General features: G+C 37.2%; 1 long non-coding RNA gene across 1 annotated transcript; it reads right to left on the bottom strand.

The window, feature by feature from the left end:
• Window positions 1-2102: 2102 nt before the first annotated feature.
• LOC109395659 (uncharacterized) lies at window positions 2103-6480 on the bottom strand. Its single transcript, XR_002126702.1, has 3 exons — window positions 6399-6480; window positions 3444-3502; window positions 2103-2131 (listed from the first exon to the last, which is right to left on the bottom strand). It is a non-coding gene; the product is annotated as an uncharacterized LOC109395659 (long non-coding RNA).
• Between the last annotated feature and the right edge of the window lie 2956 nt (window positions 6481-9436).

Below are 9436 nucleotides of genomic sequence, written 5' to 3'. Positions count from 1 at the left end.
CTTATTTAAGACAAAAAAAACTTAGGAATTTAAACAAGGAGTTTAGTTAAAGAAGGAATTTAAGAAACACATTTACCAATTCCATAACTCATTATAAATTGTTAACACAAGAATCAGTTTTCAGACACTCCATCTTGAAAAGGAAAAAACCTTTTCCTATCAACCCCAAGCAAACAAAGTCAATCTAAATTATCTACCATAAAATAAATTATTCTTTAATTATTTAAATTGAGCTTCGGAATTCAGTGATTTGAGTAGGTAATTCTATTCTGAAAATTCTGAATAAAACCACACCTAACATCTCATTAAACCTGCTCTGTCCACACAGCACACAAACCCAACGACAAAACAGCCTTTCCACAGCTTGCTTCTGCTTCTCTAAGTGTATCTCCTAAGTTTATTACTCCTCTCTTTTAGGACACCTGCTTTGGTGCAGAATTTCCTAGAATCTGAGTCTAGAGTATCACTTGGGTCAAGGGCAATTGAGAAACTGATTTAGAACTAACAGACACAACGCTAAATATATCATGAAGGAGATCAGACGATCAGGTAGAAATGTGAGTTCCCGTAGGTGAGTGCAATGTGGCCTTTGGACAAAACAGTGGTGCCTTTTGAAGACTTTGTGTTGGTTTATAAGCCCTAAGAAATCTTTAACTCTGAAAACACTGTTTTCCTCTCTTTCTTTTCTGAATTCTCCCTCCTATTGTCTTTTCCCCTTTATTACACACTTCCCAAGGTAGAAGGCTAGACTAACTAAAGCCCTCTATTTGCTAACCCTGATCCCCGTTCCAGAAAAGGCTTCTCCTGTTTAACCTTCACATCTACCCAGGCTGCTACCAAACTAAAAAAAAGTCCCACTTACTGAACAGTGAACCCAAAGTCACTATCTCCTTAAGGGACTTAACTTGGAAAGGTCCCAAGGATGACACACCCTAGGAAATATAAATACACTTATCCACCCAATTTGTAGACACTCCTTTTTCTAAAATGCTCTCACACTACTTGTTTCTTCTAATTTTCCCTTGAATAAAAGCTGAAAACCAGTCGTCCAAAGCCAGTAGTGCCATGAAACATATATTCTAGCCAAATGAATAAACTGATTTCCTGAAGAGTTAACGATAACATAACGTCCACATACCCTTTACAATTTATGTTATTTTTTGGTGTCATTTACTTAACTTCAATTCCCAAGGACTAACTAAAGCGTAAGAGGAACATAAAATGTCTCACAGGTTAATAAACACTTAACAGATGCAACTGGCCTATCAGTTACCTATTATAATTTAAATTTATTATTTCAAAGAAATTCACACACACTCACACACACACAATGGAGAAAATAAGTGCAAAAAAATCTGACTTTCAGAAGTTGTTTGGATTGTCTAAAAGGTATCTAAGAAAAACACAGTGTACTTGAAGGCAAATAATGAATTTCTTTTCAATATTTCCAAGTGGTTGTCACCTAACCGTCAACCCATTGACAAGGTTATCTGAATTCTGAGTATAACAGAATCAAAAAGGATTACTGGGAAAGGCCCTGGGCAAAGTCCTCACATCCAGGTTCTCACCAAAATGTAAACAGGCTTCCGGGGAGAAAGTGAAACTCTCCATGTTCTGTTCTATTTAAAGGCTTATTTCACTTCAGCTTGCTTAATAGTGAAACTGTATCCCTCTCGTAAGGGTTTTTAGAAACTGCTGAGCCCTGTGCTTTTCACATCCAAGAATGGAACTGAAAGCTTGGTTAGCTATTTTTTCAACTCAAATCAGACACATCACAACAATTTCAGGCCATATGACTAAATTGCTCTAGTCAACGATGAAGACACTAGGTAGTGCTAAATCTGCGATGAAAATGAAACTACAGAATTAGAGCTAAGGATGATGCAAACTAGGTCGCTGGGATGTTTCTTTAGAATTGGTACATCAACGCTTTTAAGGCCCATCAGAACATGCCAGGCAACTAGAATTCTGCACATGGGGACACTGAAGGCTAATGGGCGAGGTGGTTAAGCTCTCTACAGAGACCTATCAGGTGCAAGATTTAAGAATCTGGTTAGAAATTTGTACTTTATAAATAATAGATACGAGCAACTTACAATGTATATCCTTGCCATGTCCAAGTCACAGTATCCTACGATAACAAAAGTATTTAAACTGTTAGTTCAGACGAAAAAATACCGCATAAAACAAAGACCTTATTTTAATATTGGTATTCATGTATTTCCTTTCTGAGTTAAAAGCAATATGTTAAAAAGTAAAATAAGTGTATCATTACTGTTATACTTCACTGCCCTGATCTATGCTCTTTGGATTATATGTCTACATGGCAAAGAGCTGTCTTCCATACGTAACCACCTATCACTTTATGGAATTAAGTTGCTAAGAATTAAACAAAAACTATTGTGCACGCTTAGCTATCTGGATAATTTGCTTATAAAACCCAGAATATATCAGTTCTTCTCCCCCCTCCCAAAATAGGGTATTGTGAGAGAAAAGAGTATAGTAGTACATAGTGAAACAACAGATATATCAGTTCTCCCAACCTCCAAAAAAAAATTTATGAGGGAGAAAAGAGTAAAGTAGTATACAGTGAAAGAAGCTGAATAAACGACAAATGCAAACCCACAGGCAGAAGTATAACAAGTAAAAACTTGGCAGATTTAAAATTTTTAATTACAGATGTCCACAGCTGACCAAATAGTCACCAAATCGAAAGCTGAATTGATCAAGAACTCTTAATCTGAAATAACATAGATAATTAATAATTACATCTTGCCTTTTTTTTTTGGTAAATTCTCTAGTACATAAAGTTCCTCTCAGAACCAAAGCATCCTCCAAAAACCTATGTTTAGGGAAATGGTGACATAACCAATATCCAGAAGATAACAATGAACCTAGCTGGAGAGAGGAGGCTCTTTCCTGAGCCAGCCGTGGACTTTCGATAGGATGTTAGGCTCTTTCAGATATTTTCTTACTCAAGCTATTTGCCAAGAGTCACACAGCTAGTAAGAACTGAGGGAATAAATGAACACCAAGCCTATCTCCAATTTAACCTGCTACTTCAGTCCTTCTACTCCAGTAATGATCACTGAATCAGGAAAAGTTTCCTTCTAGGCTTAATAAAAATCGCACATTTATGCAATTTTTCTAATGAGACCCTGAATCTGAGACTCCGTCATACCATCACATCGACACTAGGAGGCGCTAAGGAAATGACCTCCTGTAGTTTCATAGCGGCAAACACAGTATGGAATATGGTAGCCACAAATATGTGCCCGTCTTGCCAACTTTTAAGAACCAAATGTGGCAAGGAGCCCAAGTGCCCCTACCTGTGTCCACCATGGGTCTATTCAAAACCTTTTTCAAATAGTAAAAGGGCTCCTAGAGAATGTGTGATGTTCGGAATGTCTGAAAGTCTTCCCACAGTGAAATACGACGCTTACCAGCTTGTTTGGGTATCTGAGGAGGACTGGCTGCACAGGAACTCCTGGGATGAAGGCTCCTAGAACCATAAGGAAGTGTTGTCACATGCTCTTTATGTGAATACAAGTTTTACAGGTAAAGAAAACATAATAAATGGTACACATATACTGAATGTTTTAAGAGTTACACATAAACCATTTGCGAAATGTTGGTAAATCCCTACTGTTTGCCAAAATGAGAGATTTTTAAAATTCAGAATTATGTAAGCACAATACTCAATGCTGTAGCTAAGGCAATTTGGTATTTATTTCTTTACATCGCTACTTGTTTTCATTTTCCAAATACCCATTATTTAACAGGATTTTTTTTTTCTTTTAAGTAATGACAAAAAGTAAGACAAAGAGACTACAAGGAGAAGAAAACCTAGAGGAAACCAAATGCTTGAAGCAAGCACTACCAGGCTTGCCAGAAATGAGTTCTAACCTGGCTCTGGGTAGTCTGGCAGCTAATACAGGAACGCTGTAAAATAGTGCCAATTACTATGAAATTACACATTACTGTGAAATTCATGACTTGATGATATCAAGAAAAAAAAAAGAGTGAACCTTGGAAGGTATTTGCAGGTATTATAATAATAATTGAAATAGGTTTTCTACTTGATGACACAGGACCCCAGGTGTCTCTGACAGTATCCTTGGGGGAAAAGAAAAATCTGCCATCGGTCCTGCACACACACACACACACACACACACGGACACTGCAAGGCACAGGGGGTTATGACACCAAAAGAGAAAGTAAAGGAGTAAATTCTGTGGAGTCATAATGTTTAGAACATTCTATCAGAAGAGAAGGAATGCTCAGAGCAAACATAGGTATTTTGCGTATTGTTAGCAAATCATTTGAGAAACCTTCATGCTACTTTGTCACAATGCATAATTTAATTTCTCTCACCTGGTTTAAAAGTAATCAAACAGGAGCGATTAGTACAAGTACCTTCTGGGAAAACTAGTATCTTGGGAGAAAAGGAATAGATTTAATATTTCAGTCTAATTAACAGGTTACCTCGTTATTGCTTTCTTATTCACAAATAGCTGCCAATTCTTGTACAACAAAGATGAAATAAAAGGCTAACCCTTGATGCTGATGAAAGCTAGAATCAGATTACAGGTATTTGGCTTTTCTCTAAAACAAGTGTAGTCTGACCATTGAGATAATTAGAAAATGGATTAAACCTTTGAATACAATATACACATAGCCATTGTTTCTGAATGGTACTTATGATCTGAATAGGCTTAAAAGATGTAAACATAAGTCACAGTCAAAGTGTGCATTTGGGCAATATTAAATTCTGCCTTCTATCGTTTGTACATCCTTAGCCAGATAATTTCCTACTTCTTTGTTTCAGTTCTCACATTAAGTGATACTCAGTCCCAGAACATGCAGTTTAGGTCTGTACTGAGGAAAAAGGAGGAAGTGCTTATAACACGATTTATGCTTCCTTGAATCAGCTGACAAGTGAAACACAATATAGCATCTTTTTTTGAGGAAGTGTTTTTAGCTTTTAACACACTCCCTTTCGTTTTCCTTGTGAAAGATATGCAGTAATCGATAGTGGGGAACATTAGCTGAATAAAATAGCTTGATTTTCTGAAGCGTTTAGAATTTACCGATGAATAAATTGCTAAGTACCTAAAACAAAACAAAAAATTCCTGCACCCAAGCAGTTCGTGATATGTACTGTATAATAATTAGAGAGAGAAAGCATCGTTAGGCCAAATCGCCACCCTAATGGGTTATTTGTAAAATAAAATTATGAATAGGTGAAATTCCATCCTCTAATAAAAAAAAATCTGTTTCCTATGACAATGGGATACAATATCCAACATGATTCACTCAGTGCAAATTCTACAGTGACACCATTAACAATGAATCATAAAGTCTCACAGCTGGAAGGGGCATGAAAAGTCATCTACCATTTCTAATGCTTGAATTCTTTCTACAATATCCCCCCCAAGTGGTTACTTAGCCAATGCCTGAAAATTCCAGAAAAGGATTCCCCATCAGATCATTCTACTTCTGGACAGAAAAGTTCCTTGAGATGAGTAAACTGGGCTTAAATCTACCTACATGTTAACTTCCACCTACCAGTCCTAGACACATTCCTTGAATCCAAAGAGAAAAAATCAAAACCTTACTCTAAATGCCATTTCTTCCAGTCACTTTTTAAATCATTCCTCACATGCCTTGGTTTCTAAAACCTCCTGGTTGGTCATACTCCTCTGGGTACTCTAACATCTACACATTTGTTCTGCTAGCGATCATCTGTTTTCACATGGGCAAAGATAGAGGAATGCTAATTAGCATCACCCATGAGGCCTTCTTTATCCCATCAATGGTGCCACCCCCTCACCCTTAAAAGTCATTCATTGCAGGGGAAGGGGGTGGTGAGATGAAGTTTGAAAAGGTTTTGCAGGTGATTCTGACATGCCTCCCTGAACTGAATAGCACTATCTAAATACACCTCAGATAAGATTAAAGATCTTAACTACCTTTCCGGTGAGCCTACCAGGTTGTTGCGTACAACTGAGCAATCACTGGGCTTTCGGAAAAGTCATGACGTACTTTTTCTGGTTTTCATTGCAAAAATGCGTCATGACTTTTCCGACAACCCGACAGTATCTCACCTTTTAAACGGTAAATAAGTTCAGAGGTAGAGAATTACTTTTTATAACGCAAAATAAACATCGGTTCAAAGAGTTTAGAGAATAGAAAAGGATGGTACATTTAATTCCATGGAGTATCTCATGGGAAGGGAATTTCATAAGGCTCACTCATTTATTCTGCATCTATTATGCTACAGACATCTGGCACAGGTGTCCGCAAGACACTGCTACCTGTGGATCCAAGTGAATACGTTTACAAATGTACAGTAAATGAACTTGCAGTGTCTTAAATCAGCACCTACTGTGTTTTACCTGGGGCCACTCCCCTCCTGACGTTGCTCGCCTGATTATTTCATTTATTGTGTTTTTTCGAGAATCCGGATCCACACGGGACACCAGCACTGGTTGCACAGCCCGTAACAGTCCTTTAAAACAAATGAAAATTCACAACCAAGTCATTTTTTTCTTTTTTATTTGCTAAAGCTACCAAAGAAATAATACTGGATAAATCCTAAAACAAATTGTATCCAAAATTAAAACAACAACAAACTTAAAAAAAGAACTTAAAAAAAAACCACTCTAATTCAAAGTTGATGGTAACTGAGCTACAGATTTCGAAAGGGAGGTGGATATTTATGCCTAAAAATATTTCATTGATTTAACAGAAGTTAGCAGCAGGAATACGAAAAGTAGCAAATGCAATCTTCTCCCTAAAGATCTCCTTCATCAGTTAACATTAAACCTTTGGAATATACTACATGATTATCTTGTTTTATTGTAGGGATAGCCTGGGAACCGATTATGTGAATTCCTAGTACACAGGAGTAGGAAGCAATTCTTATTCATTTTATAAAAATTTTCAGCAGAACAGTTTTCTAAATACATAACATCCTAGCACGTGCAAAATTAACCTCGATTTACAAAAAAAAAAATCTATTGCTACAGAATTTTTCAGGAAAATGCCTTCTTACACAAAGCAGGGAGTTACATTGAAAAACAAAAGAGTGTGTGTCTTTCTTAGCTGAATGACAAAGCTGCAGGAAACTACTATTATTTCGCCTGAGTACCAAGGCGACATCAGGAAACGTTCACACCCACTCTCTCATCATTTGATGCTTACAATGACCTTGGGACAACTGGGAGCAGTTACTTGGAGACTAATACCCCAGGGAGAGACCCAAGCATCTGGTGGGGATAACACTGCACTTGCTTCATTTTTTTTTACGGCAGGAAGCACTTATTGTTCCACATCATAATTTTCAAAGAGTTACACATTGGTCCCTCGTGGAGATTTGGGGACAATAATGAAGAAAACAGAGTTAAGAGAAAAAAGGTAATGTGTTTATCAGCCTAATACCCTGAAGGAGAAATTCATAAAATAGCATGTAACCATTGTTTTCACAAATTCTTTGGTAAAATTCACTCAAAAAAAAAATGAAGCAAGCTTGGTTTTAGAAAAACTGTTCTTTTATATACAAGAACAGGAAGCTATAATGGTACAGTGATAAAGTTAAGATTTTAAAAGAATTATAAGGGTACATATAGGGAAGTCTAATCTTTTTTCATACATTCATTCTTTCGATATAGTACCTCATTAAAAGAAAGGAAATATGTTTGAAATATTATTTTATTTTAAAGTATTTTAGAAGTCTACCAGTAAACTATACATGTTTACTTAAATTTATGGCATGAGATTGAAAACATTTCATCTGTGTCATCTTAAAAGTACTTACTGCCAATCAGAGGGACCTGCACATTCTCATTTCGAGATACCATAGAAGGTAACCCAGCTACGACACAGGCAATTCCATCAAAGAATGTTGAATGAGGGGCAACAACAAAAATTGGTGCTTCCGCGGGGCTTGCGATCTTTCCTTTCACAGAAACTATAAATCCCATTGAAAAGAACAGGGCATGACCCAGAAACTTCAAAACTGGTTGAGCCATTTTCCTTTGAAAATACATAAAACAAAACAAAACCAGAATTAGCTTTGCTCATTGAAGCTAACGGCCAGGCTTTACTCTAAGACACAATACAAAAACCAAAATACATTTCATTTTAAAATATGAGCAACGAAGAGGATGGAGCTCTTCCAGCCAGGTACTATTCAAAATACTTCACGTATATTGATGTCTTTAATCCTCAGCCCCATTTTATGAAATAGGTATTATTTATTATTATCCCCATTTTACAGATGTGAAAACTGAGGCACACGGAGGCAATTTTCTCAAGGGCATATGGCTGATAAATGGCTCCATTCTTCTGTCATAGAAGTGATAGGAGTGAGTTTTCAACACACATCCTCTCTGAGGAATTCAAATCAGAATTGCCCTTCAAAGTCACCACCTTGGAGATCTAGACTTGTGTCATAAAGATGCTGCTCTCTCCTAAACATTTTTAGAACACTCACGCTGAAACGGTCGTCTGAGCGATTTAGGGACAATTTTTTTAAAGTAAGCCTGGTTACCTCCGATGACGGCTCTTCGACAACATCGAGCATCTTAAGAAAATTCACCATCTCACTTCCTTGGAACGGAGGTGCAATTAAACAATGCCAGAAATCTATCTGCTTACTTTTGAAAAAGACTCTGTCACTAAGGATTCATGAATTCATCAAAGTGTGCCAGGGAACTGTGCTGGACACACAGACAAGCCCAGCCTCTGTCCTTGATAAGCTCAAGCGAGCAGGGAAACAAAAACACACTCCTAGAAATGCAAACATGAGACGGGCTGCTCAGTACGTGAATAAGCAGACAGCTTTTTCATGAAAATGCAGGACTATGCGTCTCTCCCACAGACAGCTAAGGAGGGCTTTAAAAAATGGGCTTCCTGTCCAGTTCTCTCAACAATCTTGTAATAATCTACTGTGGAGCAATTGAGAAGCTACTGAGGAAGTTGGTCTGACTTTTTTTTTTCACAGTAAAAAGAAGTGAGACACACAAAACCGAAGTACTTTTCCAGAAGTCACAGAGAAATGACTTGTATCTTGCCTTCTTGCTCTTTCGTTCAGAATTGAGATCTCTTATGTAAAGACAAAAAGCTCACCCTTTCATGGAGTTTCCACACCTCCTACGTTTGACTTATAGGGATGTAGCTTCTGACAACTACATTCGAAAGTATCCTACATTCAGAGTCATTACACGCTTCTATTTAAATGTTTAAAAAATGGCTAAAAGTCTAGTGCTGCATCATAACTCCAGTGCTACCTGGTAGAGACACTTGGCTTCATTGACAAAAGCAGAACGTTTTTTTCCTACATTTATTATACCTGATTTCTGGATTTTTAGACTATTCCTTCCATCATCATAGGTTTTCATAAGCCATTAACAAAAGAAACCAAAGAGACAGT

Source organism: Hipposideros armiger, unplaced genomic scaffold, assembly GCF_001890085.2.
Source record: "Hipposideros armiger isolate ML-2016 unplaced genomic scaffold, ASM189008v1 scaffold_479, whole genome shotgun sequence".
Taxonomy (NCBI): Eukaryota; Metazoa; Chordata; class Mammalia; order Chiroptera; family Hipposideridae; genus Hipposideros; species Hipposideros armiger.
This window is presented reverse-complemented; position numbering and strand designations above follow the sequence as displayed.